Raw genomic sequence first — 21938 nt, forward strand, 5'->3', positions numbered from 1 at the left:
TCAATTCAGTCTACTAATTCAATAGCCAACCGAAGCCCACACTTTACACCCGGTAACACACCAACGGGTACACCCATTCCTCTGTTACACCAAATCCCTCAACTCACGTAGTAACTCCAAGTACCGCCTCAAGCTCTACTGGTGGTGGTTCCCAAAAACAATACCGCCTACTCTCCGACTTATATGAAAACACTGATGAAATTGAAATGCCACCAGAAGAAATCATGTTGATGAGCAGTGAAGAAGAACCTGCAAGCTATAGTGAAGCAAGCCGAAAGAAGGAATGGATACAGGCTATGAATGATGAGATAGCTTTAATTGAAAAAGAACAACACTTGGAGCTTAGTCGGACTCCCAAGAGGAAGGAAGCCAATTGGATTGAAATGGGTATTCAAAGTGAAATGTGACCCAACTGGAAGGATTGTGAAGCACAAAGCAAGGATCGTGGCAAAGGGTTACATTCAAAAACAGGGCACTGATTATGAAGAAGTTTTTCCTACAGTGGCAAGAATAGAAACAGTTCGAGTCATCTTGACTCTTACAGACTCGAATAGGTGGTGTGTACATCACCTGAACATGAAGTTAGCGTTCTTGAATGGGAATTTAAATGAAGAGGTATATGTTTCACAACCCCAAGGTTTCGAGAAGAAGGATGAACCTGGAAAAGTATATAAACTGATTAAAGCCCTGTATGGCTTAAAAAAAGCTCCTAGAGCTTGGAATTCATGTCTAGACAAATATTTGAAGAATTTGGGTTTCAAAAGATGTGCCCAGGAGTACTCTATGTATACATGAACAAAGAGTGGAAGCAGTCTGATTGTTGGAGTGTATGTAGATGATCTACTTGTGACAGGTAGCAATCCAGAAAACATAAAGGATTTCAAGAAGGAGATGAAGGCCAGATTTGAAATGAGTGATCTTGCTTTACTGTCATAGTACCTGGGAATTGAAGTAAACCAACAAGACAAAGGAATCACATTAAAGCAGGAAGGTTATGCCAAGAACATTCTGGTGAAAACTCGCATGTTAGACTGCAATCCCCCCAAAAGTCCAATGGAGCATAAACTCTCTTTGACCAAGGATGGTGATGAGGAGCTGGTAAATCCAACTGAGTACAGAAGCATTGTTGGCTGCCTAAGGTATCTCACTCACACTAGACCTGATATAACCTTTGATGTTCGTGTAGCTAGTCGATTTATGGAGAAGCCCACCATAAAACACCTCCAAGATGTAAAAGGAATCCTTAGATATGTAAAAGGAACCTTAAGCCATGGTTTAGTCTATTCTAAAGGAGAAAAGGTCAATATTTCATGCTATACTGATAGCGACTTGGCCAAAGATGTAAATGACAGAAGAAGCAGAGGGGGAATGGTGTTTTATGTAAATTGAAACTTGGTCACATGGGCATCTCAAAAGCAAAGGGTAGTGGCACTTTCATCTTGTGAAACTGAGTATATTGCTGCCACTATGGCAGCTTGTCAGGGCATATGGCTAAGGAGACGTCTTGCATAAATCACAGGTCAAAGAGTACCACCTGTGACGCTGTTTGTAGACAACCAATCAGCTCTTGATCTGCCGAAAACACTATATTTCATGGTCAGAGCAAACATATTGACATCAGGTATCATTTTATCAGGGAGTGTGATGAAAATGGAGAAATTATAGTGACTCATGTGTGTGGGAAGAGCCAGAAAGCAGACATTCTCACAAAGTCCCTAGCAAGAGTGAAGCATGAAGAGATGAGGGACCTAATTGGAGTGAGGGAATTCAGAATTAAGGGGAAAATGTTAAGAATAATTTAGAATTATTATTTTATGCACGTTTTTATTAGCTTTAGAATAAATTAAAGTAGCCAGTGAAGTGGTCCCTGGTCTACAACATCTAGTCAAATTTGTTTCCTAGTTTTTAGCTAAGCTCTAGTTTAAATACACAGGCAAATGTACGTTGTTAGTTACTACCAACTTTATTTGTTTTGTTCAGTGAATAAAGAACACTTTGCCTTAATTATCCCCTGTGCCTACTACTTCTTCACTGTATCTTCTCTGTTCACTGTGCAACTTTCTTTAAAACTGTTTATTCCAGTTTTACCCTTTTCTTTAAAACCGTTTATTCCACTTTGCTGTGTTTTGTTTCCTATCTTGGTAATAAAAGTTTTTATTACCCCTGCAATAAGCCAACATACCTATATATATATATATATATATATATATATATATATATATATATATATATATATATATATAATAGGCGTAGTAGGGCTGCAAATCCAATGTCCCCAATTCTTTGACAATTTAGCCATGATAGATAAAAAACCGATGGGGGGTAAGTTTGTACTTCGCAAACCTCCGTACTTTTTTATTCTTTGAAAATCATATGAGAGACTTTGTTTAAGGTATGCTGTTTATGATTTCTTCTTTTCATTCCAGTTGAAATCGCAAACTCTTTTTTCTGGAATCGTTGCGAATTGTCATGTATCTATGGGAAACAAAATCAAGAATCTGATGTAGTCATGTAATTCATTACTTTTAAGTTGATTTAAGCTAGGTTTTGCCTTACTGCTACAATAAAACCATTATTAGGGTTTAGAAAACCTTTATTAGGGTTTAGAAAACCCTAATCTTGGAGATATTAATTTGGACTTATTGAGACTCATGTTTTGGGCCATTGGAATTGGATTACACACGATCACACCGTATGATTTATCTAGTAAAGTGATGGACTTAATGGATTAAGAAACACATATTCCTAATCGTCATTGTATGTGAAAACCCTAATGTTGCTTAGGCCTTGAGTTAAGCCTTTCTTTTGGGATTTGGTCACTAGGCTATTGATGAGCCATACAAGAATAAGTATATGGACTAAAATAGTTGGATGGGCTTTAGGGTAAAGCCCATTTGAGGGGTTTGGGCCCAATTTGGAAATTTGGGCCATAGATGGGCCATAAGTGGGCCTTAATGATTTTAAGATATTGGACCATCGAAATGCCATGTTTTGGACTAGAATAAATTGTTGGGCCTTAAGATGAGACCATGAAAAGGCTTGGGCCTAATTTGGAAAATTGGGCCATATGTTGGGCTTCGGTCTATTGGGTGACTTTTGGGCTTTTAGAGTGTGAGTTTGGACCTTAGGCTTGAATCAAGATAAGTTGGAGGTAAAGTAGTCTTTTACCCCCAAGCATGCACTTATGGTTATGTAATGGAACCCAATTAGGTGTTGTTTGAGGTTAACAGTTTGGGAATCTGTCATCCAACAACTAGGGTTTTCCCCGCGGAACTTCAGTAGTATGAGGTGAGTTCTCCTCACTATATCAACAGGGTCTAAGGCACCATGGTCGGCCCTTTGGATTGTTATCCTGGTTATAGTATGCTTGTATGATGTTATGATTTTTTAGATCGGTATCCTGGTAGATAGGATATTGTTATGATATTATGATCTTTTAGATCGGTATCCTGGTAGATAGGTTGATGCTATGCTTAGTGATCTATATGATATGTGCCTATTTATTGATTTTTTATGTGTTATGAGTATGCCGACATATATGTGTGTTGGGGTTGAGGCGGTCCTACTGTGTGCTTAAGGCCAACAGGCCAGGGGCGGTCTGGATAGACTGAAGGCCCTGTGAGGCGGTCCAGTTAGGCTGAAAGCCTGACTAGCGGTCCAGATAGGTTATAGGCCCTGCGATGCGGTCCAGACATGCCGTTGGCTCAGTCGAGATAGACTGTAGGTCCTGCAAGGTGGTCTAGTCAGGCTGAATGCTCAATAAGCATACTGTTTGATATGATATTGTTTTGGTTTGTATGGTGCTGGTATTTTGGGGGTAACTCACTAAGCCTTCAGGATTACATTTATCGATTATTGTTTTAGGTTCTTCTGATGATCGCAGATAGGCGAAGGCGTGACGTACACTTCCTCATATTTCACCTAGATTTCTGGGTACTCTGATATGAAATTATTTTGAAAACATAACTGTTATAAATAATGGTTTTTGAATATCTTAAAAAGTTAAAAAAAAAATTGTGAATTTTATTGATGTTACAAGTTGGTATCGGAGCCTTGGTTTAAGGGAATTGGAGGAACATTCATGTGAATCCGATCTCAAACTAAGGGAAAAGGATTTTCAAATATTTTCAAAATGATTTTCAAATGGTTTTCAAAATACTAAAGGAGGATGCAAAGTGTACGATCAGCCGAAGCCAGTAAGCAGACCCCAAAACACCGTACAATTATTTGATATGTTAGAATAGTATGCTAGTGCTAGACTAGGGATCTTCAGGAATTGCATGGTAGAAATGTCTGATTATATAATGCCTGATAGCTGTCACACCACAAAACCATGAACGGCGGAAACGTTCTGGGGTGAAGGACGTCATGTACAGTATCACAACAATGAAAACTAGTATACAAGCAACAACATCATCCATTGCATTAATAATATAATTTTAATACAAGTGTGTTCTGTCAAATTATAATAGACACTAAAGTATAAATAAAAAAGAAAGATGAGGCTTGAACGAGCACCGTCTTCTCTAAACCTTGCATCGGTACCTGTCTATGGTTGACCTGAGGCTACAAGTTATTTTGAAAGAGAGTATCAGCTTTAAAGTTGGTGAGATCATAAGTATTTTAGTGTCTTAATTTGTATGTAACTATTTTTATGTATATGAACTGTAAGTATTGAAAATGTATATGAACTGTAAGTGTGGAAAATGTATATGAACTGTAAGTATGAAAATGTTTTGTATGATCCTAGGAAGCCCTATGTTTCCTACTAATCGTATCCTTCTACCAAGGCATCTAGTGTCTGTGTGTCTGGCTCTTGCAAGAGTGTGTATTTTCCCAAATCTGACTATCATTAATCCAAAAATATAGTTTCTACATTACCGTGCGTCCTGTGAATGTTCACGAAGTGAATGTAATGGGAAAATGAAATAGTACTATGGTGTAATGTCGAACTACAACCGTACTAATTACCTTAAGTCTAGGGTAATTCTTATAAGTACTGTAGTATTTGTAATAAGTGACTACTTCTATACTCCTATTGCCTTATTTGAGGGATAAGGCATAATGTGATGGCTAGATCCCAGGATAGACGCTCCCCTGTCAAAGGGATTTTGGGAACTTTACATGACCCCTGCATATTTGCACGCCGTGAACATCCACATTACTATGATCATGTATACCCAATATAACTATCACAATGCGTTGCGAATCATTGGTATAGTTAGATCCTGAACTCGTTCCATGCTATAGCACCTAGTGACATCTGTCCTGCTAACGTATATGTAAGCGCACTCATGTAAACGTATCTATGTATACGTACTCATGTAAGTGTAATCATGTAAAAGTATATGAACGTATTCCTTTGCTACCCAAAGGTACTGAACTGACTGAAGGGAACTATTATTTCCATATATGTACACATGATATATAACTAATGTTTAAACGACCTTCGGACGGGTACCCGATATCCCACCAGACCACATCTCAAGCGCGAAAAGGAAATAGGGTGGATAGCCTTCCTAAGTCCTTTAAACATTGCTTATATAACTATACACATATAGGCATGCTTATAACCGGGTCTTTATGTAAACGTATCTATGTAAATGTACTTATGTAAAAGTAATCAGGTAAACGTACTCATGTAATTGTATAGTAATGTACTGTAATGTTCTGCGTGTGCTAGCTGTAATGTATGTTCTCTCTATCTAGCAAGTATTGACTCATGAATGAACTGACTCATTGTATGATATCACGTTCTAGTAATGGTTCTAATATCTTCCTAAACTACCCATATGGTAGCTCATTAATAATGTAATTGGTACGTATGAACATGGATGTATACCCTTGCTACCCAAGGGTATTGAATGAACTAGAAGAACCTTTATGACTATATATGTACACAGGATATATAACTAATATTTAACCGACCTTCGGACGGGTACCCGATATCCCACCAGACCACATCTCAAGCGCGAAAAGGAAATAGTGTGGATAGCCTTCCTAAGTCCTTTCAACACTTCTTATATAACTATACATATATAGGCATGCAATTGATAATATAAAAGCATAAAATAAGTTTTGTAAAACCTTTGAACACAATTATTATCTAAGAAAAGATCGACTTGATGTCAATCTATAAAACGGGTTGAAAGCATGGGTTTGATAAAACAATTTAAGTATAAAGAAACATTTGTTTGAAACACAATTGTAAATGAGTTTGAAATGATACATACAGAGTAAAACGAACAGTTTAATAAGGAGTTTTAAACATATAAAACGTTTATGAAAAACATTTGAAGGAGACTATTTGGTAAAACAGCTAATGAGTAGCAAATCATTTATATGCTGCTTATTAATCACATGCGATTGATATAATAACTAGCATGATTCTATTTGTATCCCCCCCACATAAAATCATGTAAAAACATTTAAAAGGTTAATTTAGGGGTATGAACTCACCTTTTGTGAGTGGTACGGATGAACTGAAGAGGTAGGACGGCTAGGTGTCAAGTGAAGTCTTGAGCACACTCTATGATCCTAGTTAACATATAATATCACATATATGTATCAAATTAGTCTATAAACAACTAATAAACAAGTCAAGACACCCTAGGACATGCTAAACACCTTTATCAAGTGTTATTAGCCTCTAGGATTGCATCTAAGTGTTTGTAAGGGAAGCTATTGTGTGTAAGGTTCAAGGAAAACTCCATAAGGGAGTTCACGACCCTAATGACACTACTAAATGAGTTTACAGTCGTAAAGTCAAGAGTTTACGGCCGTAAGGTCATACTTATGTTACCATTTTGTTGTTTGAAGCTCTATAAGGCCCTAAGAAGCATTCCTACTTAATGGCTTGGTCTATGGAAAAGTTTAGGGCATTATATAACTCCTTTTAGGAGTTTACGGCCCCTGGACCAAATCCCATGGAGATTACGGCCGTAATCTCCCTTGGATGGGTGTTTGTGGTGTTTTCAAGTCCCTAATTTAACTAGGAACTAAACTATGCTAGTGTACAAGGCTTTAGAAGAGTTTATAGCACCATTTGGCACTATTGTTTGGAGTTCACGGCCCTGGAACTTCTTGGGTCGTGAACACCTTACTCTTGGTGTTCTAATGGTGTTTGCTAGTCCTAAACTTATTAGGGTACATGTCTAAACTAGTCTCTTGGCTTAAGGAAGGCTTTTAGGGTGTTTTGGCACCTAAAAATGGAGTTCACGGCCCAAGAACATCCTTGGCTGTGAACTCACTTCTATCCTTTGTTTCTTAATGATTTTGTGGTCTAAACATGTCATTGTAGTTTCTAGGTTAAATTCCAAGGCTTGTAGGGACATTGGGCACACTTTGGCCCTTATAAAAGAGTTTACTGCCCAAGGTGTTCTTGGGCGGTAAACTCTCAGATCTTAGTGTTTTCCTATGATTTCTAGTGTATTAAGCATATAAGAAGCTTTAAAACAACACTAGATAGAAGTACTCACTTTCCAGAACGAAAGTCCGAAAATTCTTGAGAGAGAATTCGGCTTTTCTCCAGTTGGAAATGTAACTAATGAATAAATATGGTTCAGAATCCTATATATAGTCCTGGGATTTTTGGCAGAAAATATTTTTATTCATCCAATGAACTCTAATATCATAGAGTTTTGGAATAACAGTGTTGCACAAAACCCTAGTATATCCACTCTCCTGATATCTCCTTAAGTGTAAATCCTGAAATACTCAAAATTATACCCAAAAGTCTGGAAGTTCTCTGTAACTGTTCTAATGTTCTACTGACTTGATATGGTTTGTACATAGTGGAAATTTCGGGTTGTCACAATAGCCTAGGGTTTTCCTTATATGAAATTAACACCATTACTATAGTTGGTTAGTGTATGCATCATAGTTGTACATAACTAAGATTCTATGGCCTGAGAATATTTGGTTTGGTTTTATTTCCTGTTCCTTGTCTGGTTGTGGGCTTAGAGTAGGACCGGGTATTTGACTGTCTATAGGATCCGGTGTTATATATGACTATCGTATATGAGTGTTGTAAGGTTTGTGGAAGTCTTATGAGCGGGTGCAGTGTATAGCGGCTCAACATGAGAATTGATTAGCCATACTGGGGAGAGTATGGGCAGGGCGAAGCTGCACGCAAGGTGCAGGATGACTGAGATCGAGGATTTCGCATAAGGATATGTCTGATTTTATTGCATTTAGTGTAGTTGTTTTGCTATTGAGAAGGCTTCACGAGTATTTTATGACAAGGACTTAGAGGATCCGATATGATTCCTATGACATTCCGAAATATTTGGATCAAGCAAGGTCTAAAGTGTAACCCTATTATAATGAAAGCCTTGAGAACTAAAAGGGCATAGGTGCTTGTACATGGAAGTATACACCTTAGAAATCACATAGAATGTAACCTCTTGAAAATAAACTAGTTTATCAACGCAAACTAGACAAATGAATTTGAATAAGAATCTTGGGTTAAAAGATTGTCTATTAGTATTTAGCCTAGTCTCCCACCCACCTTAGAACATGGAAGGCCATAGGAACAAGGACTTAAGCTAATATATATGGATATAAATACATGTAATAAGCTTTATGGAACCATGATTGAATGCATTCTTGTCAAAGTCAAAAATATAGCACACCATAAGCATTTACCTAATGAATTTGGGCCTAGAACTCCACCTAGGACGAAAACCACCATAATGGGCCATGGATAGGGCGTAAACACTTTGAGGAATCCATGATAGGGCGTAAACACTTAAGGAAACTCACTTTAGGGCATAAAAACCCTAGGTGGACCACCTAGTGGGCGAAAACTCAAGTGAAAACCATCCTAGGGTGTAAACACCTTTGGTGGACCACCCGTAATTCGAAAACAACTTCATATCTTAAGGGGTTTACGGATCAGGGAGGGAAAAAGACAATTATATTTGACTTTAAGGTGTGACATTTCATCCCTTTCCATGGCAAGCATGGTTAAACTCATATTAACCATCAAATAACTAAGAAAAATCCTCTAGTAACCCAAGGAAGCATCATGTCCACTTTTACCCTTTTATTAAGAAACAAAAACCCCTCCTTCCATATCACACTTCTCGTATCCCATTACTGAGAAATCCAAAATTTGCTCACTAAGAGTCAAGCGTCAAGTTCTTAGGATACTAAATTCTTCAAGAAATTTCCTAAATCCTAGTAAGTACTTCGAAATTGTATAGTGATCCTACACCTTATCATGTTAATTTCCTTCCATTTACACATACCATTATCTATTAAAAACCCTTAGGATATCATTACTCTCAAGGAAGATCATCAACTCCACCCAAGTGTTTAGGCTTGGAAACTGCTCAACATCTCTTCAAATCAACCCACAAATCCAAACCAAGGTGAGTTCATACCCCCCATATTTTTAATCTTTTTCTATGTTTTAGGGGAATACAAGTAAAACTATGTTTATCCCATAAATAACTACAAGTTTGTCATCTTTAAGCTAAGGTTAAATTATTGTTTCTACAAACTATGGCATACTCTAGTTTGGTATAAATATTTGTGAGATATATATATATATATATATATATATATATATATATATATATATATATATATATATATAAGAAAAATTAATATGATTAATGGTATAAAATCATAAGAAAAGTTCAGATCTATAAACTATAAGGCTTTTAGGAACCTTTATTAAAAGGATAAATTTACTAGGAAACCTTGGTTCAACATAGTCATCTAGTGGGTTTTAATACCTAAATACTATTTTTTTTATATCATATTTTCATGTTGAAATATGTCGTTATATTTTTATAAACAATTGCATCGATAGTTTCAAACCAACAAGATAAACTATAACTGGTATAGTTTGGAAGTCACAAATCACACTTTTCGTAGATATGTAAAATTACTTAACGGTATAACTATCCTCTTTTCAAGTAAAAGGAATTATAGTTCTCGTGAATCTGTTAAGGCTCTTGTGAGATTTTCCTTCGTCGTACCTACCTAGCATACACCGGAAGTATTGTAGTTATAACCAGAGTCTCCTGGAGGTAGAGCGTGAATTTTTTTTATAGATCTAAACGGGGTTGACACCATACACCTGAGCTCTTCGCTACAGCTAGACATGCCAGTCTAGGGTGACAAATATGTTATTAGAAGTCGACGCCTGAAGAACGTCAAGGCCGGCAAATTAATCATATTAGTATGGTTGTAATGACTCACACTAAGTAGGATTATATTAACTTGGGGTTTACGAGAAATATACAACCTACTAGTTTTTCTTATAAAACACCAAAGTATGTTTCATTTACATTGTAAACTGAATTCACCTCTCTGGTCTTAGGGTCTTAAGACCGCAACTAGGGCTGTAAATGAATCAAACGAACACGAACAAAGGCTTCTTCATGTTCTTTTATTTAACTTTAACCGAACAACAAACAAACACGAACAACTAAACGAACTAACTTTTTATGTTCGTGTTCATTTGTTAGGCAACTTACTGTGTTCATGTTCGTTTATGTTTGTTCGGTTAATTGATAAACGAATATAAATGAACACAAACGAACATAAACGAACAGAAACAAACATAAACAAACACAAGGTCAAACAAACTTAAACGAACATATATGAACAAACACAAACAAACTTAAATGAACATAAATAACAACCATGAACTTAAATAAAAACAAACACATGTTCAACATTTCCATACAATAATAACATTCTACTTTGTTGTTGGACAAAAACATAACACTATAATAAAGTTTTACTTAGTTGTTCGTCATTCCATACAAAAATAACCAAATAATTCTTCAAAAGGACAAAAACCATTTCCCTTCTAGCCGATCCTTCAATATTACATCCATTCTTTTAATTCAAGAGCGCCATTCTACTAACAAAAAAAATAAAACATATCAAAATTATTGAAGTTATATCAAAAAGCAATGAGAGTTAAAGTATGAATAATTTATTTACCTCTACCATAAAGAACATCAATTATCATCTTCATAACTAGAAATACAATCTTCTCTAATTGCTGCATGTGATATCTTGTTAAACGCAGGATTAGCTTCTTTCATTACTACATTAAATAGATCATACTCAACAAAGTTAAAAGGCAACTCATGAACCATAAGCATATGAGAAATAACCTCTCTTATCCTAGCATTATCAAATTTACAAGTCTTAACCATTGACGAAGCATCTAACTTTCCTAGAAACATCTTTAAATTTAACTAACCTTGTACTTCTCGTTTTAGCTTTAAAATCGGGCAATCTTTCGCAGCATGCCAAAGAAATGGTGTGGTTGTTCCTTATGTACATTTCTTTATTTTTTCTTTACAGTGGATACACTCACACATTTCTGTTCTGTCCACCAACTTAATAACACGAAAATGTTCCCAAACTTATGAAGTATTTTTCTATTTTATTTTAGTTAGTGGAAATTGTTCTTCTTTGTTAGCTGCATTTGCTTGTTCTTGTCACACCCCAAAACCAGGAACGGCGGAAACGTTATGGGGCGGAGGACGTCATGTACAGTATCACAACAATGAATAGTAGTAAACAAGCAACAACGTCATCCATTGCATTAATAATATAATTTTAATACAAGTGTGTTTTGTCAAGTTATATAGACACCAAAATATAAATCAAAATGAAAGATGAGTCTTAAACGGGCTCCATCTTCTCTAAACCTTGCACCAGTACCTGTCTACTAGTGACCTGAGGATACAAGTTATTTTGAAAGAGAGTATCAGCTTTAAAGCTGGTGAGATCATAAGTATTTTAGTGTCTGTATTTGTAAGAAAGTATTTGTAAGTATGTGAAGTATAGGTATGTAAAAGTTTTGAACCTCCTAGAAAACCCTATGTTTCCTACTAAAAGTAGCCTTCTACCAAGGCATCTAGTATCTGTGTGTGTCTCTTGTAAGAGTGTGTATTTTCCCAAATCTAGCTATCATTTATCAAAAATATAGTTTTTACATTACCGTGCATCGTGTGAATGTTCACGAAGTGAATGTAATGGGAAAATAATATAGTACTGTAGTATTGTAATAAGTAACAACTACTATACTAACTACCTTAAACCAATTGTAATTTAAAGTAACATGTGATCGGCCTGTATCTTACTACCGACTCTAGTAAAACGACGATGTAAGACGTCGTAAGAAATGACATTTGGCACCCGTAGATTTGCAAGTCCCACTGTAGCGAGCAACAAGGTGTAGGATAGTCAATCTAGTATAGATCTATACGCAAACTCATACGCTCCCCAATTAAGGAGATTCTGGATACAAAAACGGTCATGGCAGGTAGTGCTATGCCCCGTTTAGTGGCTCACATAAATGTAATAATGTATATGTAATGAATGTGCTAGCTGTATTGTATGTTCTCCCTCTGTCTAGCCTGTATGTATTGTAATGTTCTGCGTGTACTAGCTATACTGTGTGTTCTCTCTCTATCTAGCAAGTATTGAAAGGTACTGTGTGTACTAGTTGTATTGTGTGTTCTTTCTCTATCTAGCAAGTATTGTAATGTTCTGCGTGTACTAGCTGTATTGTGTGCTCTCTCTCTATCTAGCAAGTATTGAAATGTACTGTGTGTACTAGTTGTATTGTGTGTTCTTTCTCTATCTAGCAAGTATTTAAATGTACTGTGTGTACTAGCTGTATTGTGTGTTGTCTCTATCTAGCAAGTATTGACTCATGAATGAACTGACTCATTGTATGATTCTTTGTTCTAGTAATAGTATTAGTAACTTCCTAAACTACGCCTATCGTAGTTTACTAGTAATATGACTTGTACGTATGAACATGAACGTATACCCTTGCTACCCAAGGGTATTGAATTGACTGATAGAACTTTTATGTCTATATATGTATACATAATATATAACTAATATTTAGAAGACCTTCAGACGGATAACCGATGCCCTAAAGCCACATCCCAACGAGGAAAAGGAGATAAAGCGAGCTAGCCTTCCTAAGTCCTTTAAACATTAGTTATATAACTATACATATACAGGCATGCAATTGACAATATAAAAATATAAAAGAAGTTTTGTAAAACCTTTGAAAAGTTTAATAACTAAGAAAGGATGACATGATGTCAGTTTGTAAAACGATTTGAAAGCAGTTTGTTTGATAAGAACAGTTTAAAGTATAAGGAAACGTTTGTTTGAAACACAATTGTAACAGAGTTTGAAAAGAAACATTCAGTATGTAAGACAGTTTGATAAAGAGTTTTAAACAAGTAAAAACATTTTGGAAAGCCATTTCAAGTAATCTGCTTGGTAAAACAGCTAAAAGTGTAGTAAATCCATTTGTATGCTACTTATTAATCACATGTGATTGATATAATAACTAGCATGATTCAACTTGTATCCCCCCAAAAAATCATTTAAAAACATTTAAAATATTGAGTAAGGGGTATGAACTCACCTGTAGTGAGTGGTTTGGCTGAACGGACTGTATAGGATGCTAAGTGTCAAGTGAAGACTCAAACACGTACAATGATCCTAGTTAACATATAATAACACATATATATATATATATATATATATATATATATATATATATATCCGATTAGTCTTTAAACAACTAATTAACAAATTTAAAACATCCTAGGACATGAAAAACACCTTATATAAGTGCTACAAGTCCTAAGGATTGCATCTAAGTGTTGTAGGACATTGCTATTGAGTCTAGGGTTTAAGGGAACCCTTCATTTGAGTTTACGGTTTTTGTGACCATAACCCATTGAGTTTACGGTTGTAAACCCATAATTTTATGGCTATAAACTCATGCTCCTTAGAAGCATTTCTACTTGAAGTATAAGCCTATGGAAGGGATTAGGGCACCATTTCACTCCTAAATGGAGTTTATGGTCCTTAGACCATTTTCCTTTGGGTTTACAACCGTAAACCCATATGGTTTATGGTCTTTTGATGTTTTCAAGCCCTTAACTCATCAAGGAAGGGATCTATGCAAGTTTCTAAGGCTTAGGAGGGACTAGAGCACACTTTGTCACCCTTTTTAGGGTTTACGGTCCGAGAACTGTTGGGTTTTGAGCATTCTAACACTCCTATGGTGTACATGCAACCCTATAAACCTTGGATCTATGTTTTCTCTATTATACATGCAAATAAGAACTTTCCAAGGCTTTAATCCTAACTAGCATATTATGATGTTCTTAATCTACAAAGTACTAGTTAGAAGACATACCTTTTGATGTAGCTTGATGTCTTCAAGCTTTAAGAGCTTAGCCCCAATAGTGTGGAAGCCTCAAGTGGAATCACAAATCACCAAGACACCTTGGAAGACTTTAGAGAATATGAATACTTGGTTCTCTCTTAGTGAAATCGGCTAGCCCTCTTAGTGTATCACCACTAGTGTCAATTTCACCAACCAAAGACATCTTTATATAGTATGGAGGATTAGGGTTAAACCCTAATACCCATGACCTTTCATTTCCTAGGATCCATGGGTTAAACACTCCATGGACTATCCATGAAAGCTTAGCCCAATCTAAATGAACTTGGCCCATTCCATATATATAAGAGTCCATATTTAATTAGTTCCTTTTGATCACTTAATTAATTATAAATTAATTCTTGATCAATACTAATTAAATAATATGATTCCATATTAATATATTAGAACTTATAATATATTAATATTAATCATAAACATACTATTCTCAAAAGATTATCCATATAAATTGTGTCGGTGAAGTGCAACCCAAATGGACCATGCCGGGTCGGGTCAAGTACATACCAAATATTGTTATGGACTTAGAAATTAATCCAACAAGAACATCTTGGACCGTAAACACCTTGATCTTGGTGTTTCTTGTGTGATTTCTTGATATATGGAAGTGTAACAAGGCTTAAGATACTCTAGGATAGAAGTACTTACAAGATAAAAGCTTGAAAAGGTGCTAAAAGTCCAAGAACACTATTGTGTGTTCTTGGTGTTCTTGGTGAAACTTGAAGATCTACACTTTTGGAATGATTTCATGGATGGAAGTGTGTTAGATCACTAGATTAACGTAGATATCAACTTATTAAGGCTAGGAAGACTTACAAGTTGAAGATCAAGAAGGAAAATTCGGATGCTACTTGAGAGGATTTGAGTTTTTGCTCTTGAAAAGTGAAAAAGTGTGAAAAATGGCTAAGTGCCATATATATAGTCATTAAGGTTTACGGTCCAAAAGCCATTTGGGCCGTAAACTCCAAAATATTGGAGTTTTTGGAACTTTATTGATGCACAATAAACCCTAGGGCATCCTCTCTCCTGATTTCTCCTAAAGTGCTAATCCTAATATACTCAAACTTATTCCAAAAAGCTTGAAAATTAGAAGAAACTATTCTGACTTCTATTGAAGTGAAGGCTTGTACATAATAGAAATTTTGGGTTGTCAACGTTCTGTACCGCCACCACGGTCATCCATTGCTGCAGCTGTATCGACATCTCCATCATCAGCTGTAATAACAATAATAGTAGGGCAAGGAGTGTCTTCCATCACTGGAGTGTTTGTACTTGATTCAAATTCTGTTGATTCGAATGGCGAGTGTGAGTCTAAATATTGATCATCATCAAAAAGAGGCGGTCGGTTACAAGAAACTGCAGACATCTACCATGCAATAATAATCAAATCTTATCATGGAAGTGTTAAGAAAAATAACGAACATAATGATAGAGCTTAAAAAGCTTCAATAGATGTTTACCTGCTGATGAAACCTCTTGCGTCTGAGTCGGAGTCAAAAATAGAGTTTGAGATGCTAGTCTATGATCAATGGTTAAGCTTGACAAGAAGACCAGAAGCGGCATGACCTGAAGTCTGATGTTCTTGTGACGCAGTTCTATAATTTGAGGTGGAGACGGCTTGAACACAAATTCGATTGTCTCGTCTGAGGCGGAGACGACGTAAGGAAGCAAACCCTAACTAATTGGACAATGACAAAAAAAAGTAATGAATATTTTAACCTGATAAATTGGCCAAGTTACTTTTAAAAACTTGTAACCAATGGTCTCGTAACTTAGACACTTTTACAAAAAAATCATTTTTGTTTCTTAAACCTAATCACTAATTCACTTATGCTGGAGTGCTTTGTTGCGTATACATAAATCTACATATATCAATATTTTGATTCGATATATATATATATATATATATATATATATATACACACACATATATATATATATATATATATATATATATATATATATATATAGGTAGAGGATCATTTGAGACCACCTATATTTTGTGAGACATGGAGACCAAATATGAGCCATTGATCAAAACTGATCTTGTGGCTCATAAGAAAACGTGATTAACAATAATTAATCTAAAAGATTAGTTAATTAGGGGTTGATTAGTCACTAGGTTAAATTTTAGATCATCAGATCTGTTATCTTCATGTTATCACAAAACCCAGCTGCTTAGATTCTTTCTACCAATTCACACTAATCGATCAACACTCCGTAATATTCGATTCATGCTAATCAATCTTCTATTTGCTTTGATTTGAGTGATTGAGGTTTATGTTCATCTATCGACATCAATAATTCATTACAAGATTTTTATTGATTTTAGGTCTATGATCATCGATTTCATCCAAGGTAGAAGTTCAAGTGTTCATTCGATTTCTGCTAATCTTCATCTTCAACAATTGCTAATGATCGTTCAAGCTGTGTTTTTTACTCTACATCATGATTTCATCAATTGATCAAGGTCTGAGTTTTCTTCCCCTGATTTTTCATCGCTTTCAGATCAATGATTTTTAGTCATTCATCAACATTGGTAATCAGTCTTTAAATGATATCGATTTGCAGGAAATTGATGCTTCAAGTTTACTCTCAAATCAGGTGTTTTATCAATTTAACTTCATCTTAAATCTGTTATCATTTCAAGTATTTGATTTCATCTATCGATTATCAGTTTCAAGCTTTTGGTTTTTTCTGTGCATTCGAGCAAATATTAAATGAAGATATGCAAGCAAAAACAACGTATCTTCGTGTTATTTAGTGCTCATTCTATAAAATAAACATCGTATGTACATAACCATTATTGTTCTTGAGCCAATTCTCTTATATTATACATGCACTCTACCTGTGTGATGAAAATACTGAATGAATAAAGAGCCTGATGTAGATTCTGATATATCACTCCTTCCTTCCCACCCTTAAACTTTGTTACTATTTAATGATACTGACCCCAAATTCCAAGTTGATTTTTCTTACCTTAGTGATGATTGGTGTACTTTTTTTCAGTGATTGAACGACATACAACTGTCATCTATGCAAATGTTCAGTACATATGTTGGAAGAAGCATATCATCCCTATCTTGCCACCATTAATTAATGATGAGAACTTATTGACATGTTGCTTTCAATGGTGCTTGGTCCATGCTAAGAAGTTGAAGGATGATGAGGACTTGGTTCATCTTTAGAATTGAAATCTGTAAAGATGATGTTGGTTTTATTTACTCCCTGCACTCTCTTTATTTCTTTCTTGATGAAATTGTTCTCTATATTTGTGCAACATTAAACATTGCTATTGCAGCAAATATATATCCTAATACCCATCAAACCCCTTTCATCCCTTTCACATTTTAAAGTGGTACATACAGTTATGAAATTAGCTAAAACTTTCATGTTTTCTATCATTAAAACTTTTTAGGTAAGTCTTGAAAGGAACTGTAGAGAATGTGGCTCGCTAATAATTTTCTGAAGTGTCTCATTCAATGTAGTGGGATGTTGTAAATTTTCTTATATATTTTTTTGTTTCAAGTGATGTATTTGTGTTAATTGAATAAAATGATAACACTATATTCTAAGTTTTTTACTTTTACATTGATATTTACAAATAAATTGTACATTATTTTAATTTTTTACATATATATTGTTATATTCTAGTTCGATATTTGATGTTAATATAATCGTTTAGTGTTACATTCTTTTTAGAATGTTCTACATATACAATCATTCTATAGCATTATTCTATAAGAATATTAAGTTGTAACTTGAATATAGACAACCTGATTAAATTATTCTGTTAGAATGGTATGTATATCAGAATATTAAATATAACACTAGAATCATATGTAATATAAGTTCATTTTATATGTTATTACACAATTTAGAATATTACACTTTAATATTAGAATATTCCATAAAAGCATTGAATTCATTTTAGCTAATGGTTATTCATTTTGAGGATTCTAGATATTCAACGTGTAGAGATATAAAGTGTTATATTCTAGTTTTATTTTTTGTTGAAAGAATCAAGTAGTTTGATTCCATTTATTTTGTATATTATGTGGTACATATATAGCATTGTGATATACCATGTCTAATATTCAGTTTAATGTGTAATATTCTTATATGACTGTGTAATATATTGAAATTACGCGTTAAGGGTTAATGTTATGCTATTGAATAACCACCAATGTGTAATATTATTATATCAATATTTATTGAATTATTTTATTATTATAAAAAAGTTCGCTATATTAAATATACTATATATTCTGGTTTCATCAAATATTGGGTATTATTCTTATAGAATATTCAACATACATACAGTTACATTAATTATGATAATAAGTATGTATGATATACTTACATCAATTATGATAATAGGTATCTATGACTCATGAGTTTATCACAATGGAAAAATAATTCATAAATCCAAGGTAATGTTATCTATTTTTGTACATTAATCTCATTAAATTAATTGGATACCATAACTCATATGTAATTACATGGTGTAGTTGTCTATCAGAATATTACACATTGATTAATTGAATACAATCACTGAAATTTGTGAATATAGTTTTGTAATTCATAATCAATGCTAAGTTTGAATCACTTATAAAAAAATGTTGTATTTATTTTAATCTATTCTCGATTCTAAAAATTCTTTCATTTTTTTGTAGAGAAATTTAGCCGATGAATCCCAACTTGAAAGCAACTTGAATGTTTCAAACTAGAAGCTTTTGACAAGAGGTGTTGAGATTAATGAGTATGTAATAAATTTTATATATTAAGACATGTTTATGGCTTTTGGTGAAATGTTATCCTACTATAACTTTGTATGACCCATTTGAAATCTATCATTCCTCCTTTTATCAAACACTGTAATATTACGATAGATTTTTTATGGTACAAACATTCAATATGATTTTCAAACTATTGGGTTTTTAGAATATCTTTCACTTTTAGAGACCAAGTTGAAAGTTCTCCTAAAAACATTCATTTCACTCTATCAACTTATGTGATTTTCACTGGTTTGAAAATTTGTAACTATGGTTTCGTAGACAGTTGAAGGGAAGGGTGACCCAAATTAGAATATTACACCTTATAACATAACTTCAGAATATTATACATTAATATCATAATATTATGCACAAATTCAGAATATTACACATTAATATCATAATATTATACATAAATTAAAAATATTACACATTAATTTTCGAACATTACAATGTAATATCAAAATATTCCATCCAATTTCATAACAATTACATATTAACGACTTACTATTAAATATTGAACATTTAGAATAACTAGAATAATAACATATCATGAGTAGAAAAGAAAAGCTTAAATTTAATTCATAATTATTATATTAGAATATTCTACATATAACTTAGAATATCCTAGAACATTTTTCTATCAAAGTATAGAAAAAGCCTAAGTTTAATTAAGAATTATTCTATTCAAATATTCTACATGAAACTTAGAGTATCCTAGAACGTTGTTCTGTCAGAATATTCTACATGTAACTTTTGAATAGACAATATACATTATTATTCTATTAGAATATTCCACATATACATAATTAAATGTCAACAATATACATCATATATTCTAAAATGACAACGATAATGTCGTATGTACTTGTTTATGTTCTGTTGGTGCCTCTCGATCAAATGACGAGCTATCAGACAATGTATCATGGACTATGATTTTTTTTGCCTTTATCTATTTTTTATGATAGAAGTTGTTGAACATTCTTTGTTTTAGAATCAAAAACTCATTTTCCCTTGATTAAGTAATTTCTTCATTTCATCTGCATCAAAACGTAAACCAAACTTTTATTAAAACAATTAAATTAGGATATAGAAGTGTAGTTCATTAAAAAGAACATTACTAAAAAATATTATGTTCCAAACTTAATATAGAACAAAATAATAGAATATTTTTAACATTCTTAGAATAATTAACAACATTAAAATTATTTAATAAATAATTTACAATTAAAGAATTGCGTTTTTCACAATTAATTTTACACAAATCTAATATGTAAAAGGAATTATTTACATTATACATAACAGTAACTTTCAGATAAAATAACAAAAGAACATAACCTTCAACATGGTACATACTCCAATAAAGTTTATATTCCTTTAATTTCACTTAGTAACATCTAGTATATTTCCCAAAGCATATTACAAGAGATGATTTAGAATCTACGTTATCCACAATCTGAATCAAAATCTGATATTGACAAACTACATATACAAAGTGATGAATTCGATTATTTTAAAATAAAATAAAAAATGCTCAAAATATATTATAGTTATTTGAAACGAGACTAGGATTACAAGATATTAGAGGACTAAACATTTAAGGGTAAGAATAGATATAAACAAAGCATTATTTAGGAGTATGGTTCTTTTCACCTAAAAGAGAAAAGACACTCTTACCCCTATGCATTCTTCACTTGATCCTAAAATATTGATAATTTATACAATTCAAATATAAACTATCTTTTATTACAAACTTAAAACCCAAAATGTTACTTATTAAAAACAAAATCTTACATTATATTATGTTATCAAACAAATTCATTATTTTTCTAACTGATTATAATGTAAAAATTTCAAACAATTTGAATATTATATGTATATTGAGAAGCATATCATCCAATATTGTATTATACTATAAAACTAGTAGATTCTATCACACGTTATCTTCAAAATACCATAATTTCATCAAAACGGAATATTAATCTATCAAACCATATTTTGCTAATGAATTGTTAGATTATGTTACTAATCAACAAATTAACATAAAAATTTAAACAAATTATTAAGATATTTTGTGACATTCCCAATTTCACAGCCAGAAAAGACCGATTTTTTTATGCTTTGTTTTTTAAAATCAGAGTAATCTTTTAAAGAAAGCAGTTGCAGAATTTGTTCCCTAAATATGATAAAGATTTATCAAAGCATTTCTGTAAAGAAATGTATTTTCATTTTATAACAAAATCTCGGGATGTCATGTTCAATACATACCAAAAGCATAAAGAGAACAAAATAGACCGTACAATAGTTATTCATAACTAGTGGCCTATAATCAAAAATCTCTCGTTATGTTAGCCAACTTATGCTCTCGTGCCATAACATGTAATACAAAGAAAACTGAGAGGGTCAGGCTTGGAAGCCTGGTGAGCATATAGGGTTTTCAACCAACAATAATATAATTATTTTATTTAATTATCAAATAATCAATCCAATTACCCACCCCCTTTATCTCCATTTATTTCTTAAATATTTATCCTAAGAACCGATTACCCTTCTCCCATTCATTCCTAAGGATTGCTCAAAGGAATTGGCACAAATTTTAGTGATGCAAAGGTTCTTAGATTACCTATGGTGAACTCGCAGTTCACGATAATTAATGAACACCTAGTTCAAAAACACCTAATGAACTCTTACTTCAAATATCCCTGGTGAACCCAATCACCTAAGGAACACAGAGTACGAAAGCTCTTAGTTCAAAAAATGATGATAATAATGTATACCTCGATCCTGCAAAACCACTAATATTATTAACGCATATATACCATATTTCTAAAACAATCTGTTGGGCTGAAGATTTTGTTGAAGGTTGCGTCATTTGGGCTCGACTGTTTGTTTATTTATTTTGTATT

This window comes from Lactuca serriola, chromosome 1 (genome assembly GCF_051521515.1).
Source record: "Lactuca serriola cultivar US96UC23 chromosome 1, Lser_US96UC23_V15, whole genome shotgun sequence".
In the NCBI taxonomy this organism is placed as follows: Eukaryota; Viridiplantae; Streptophyta; class Magnoliopsida; order Asterales; family Asteraceae; genus Lactuca; species Lactuca serriola.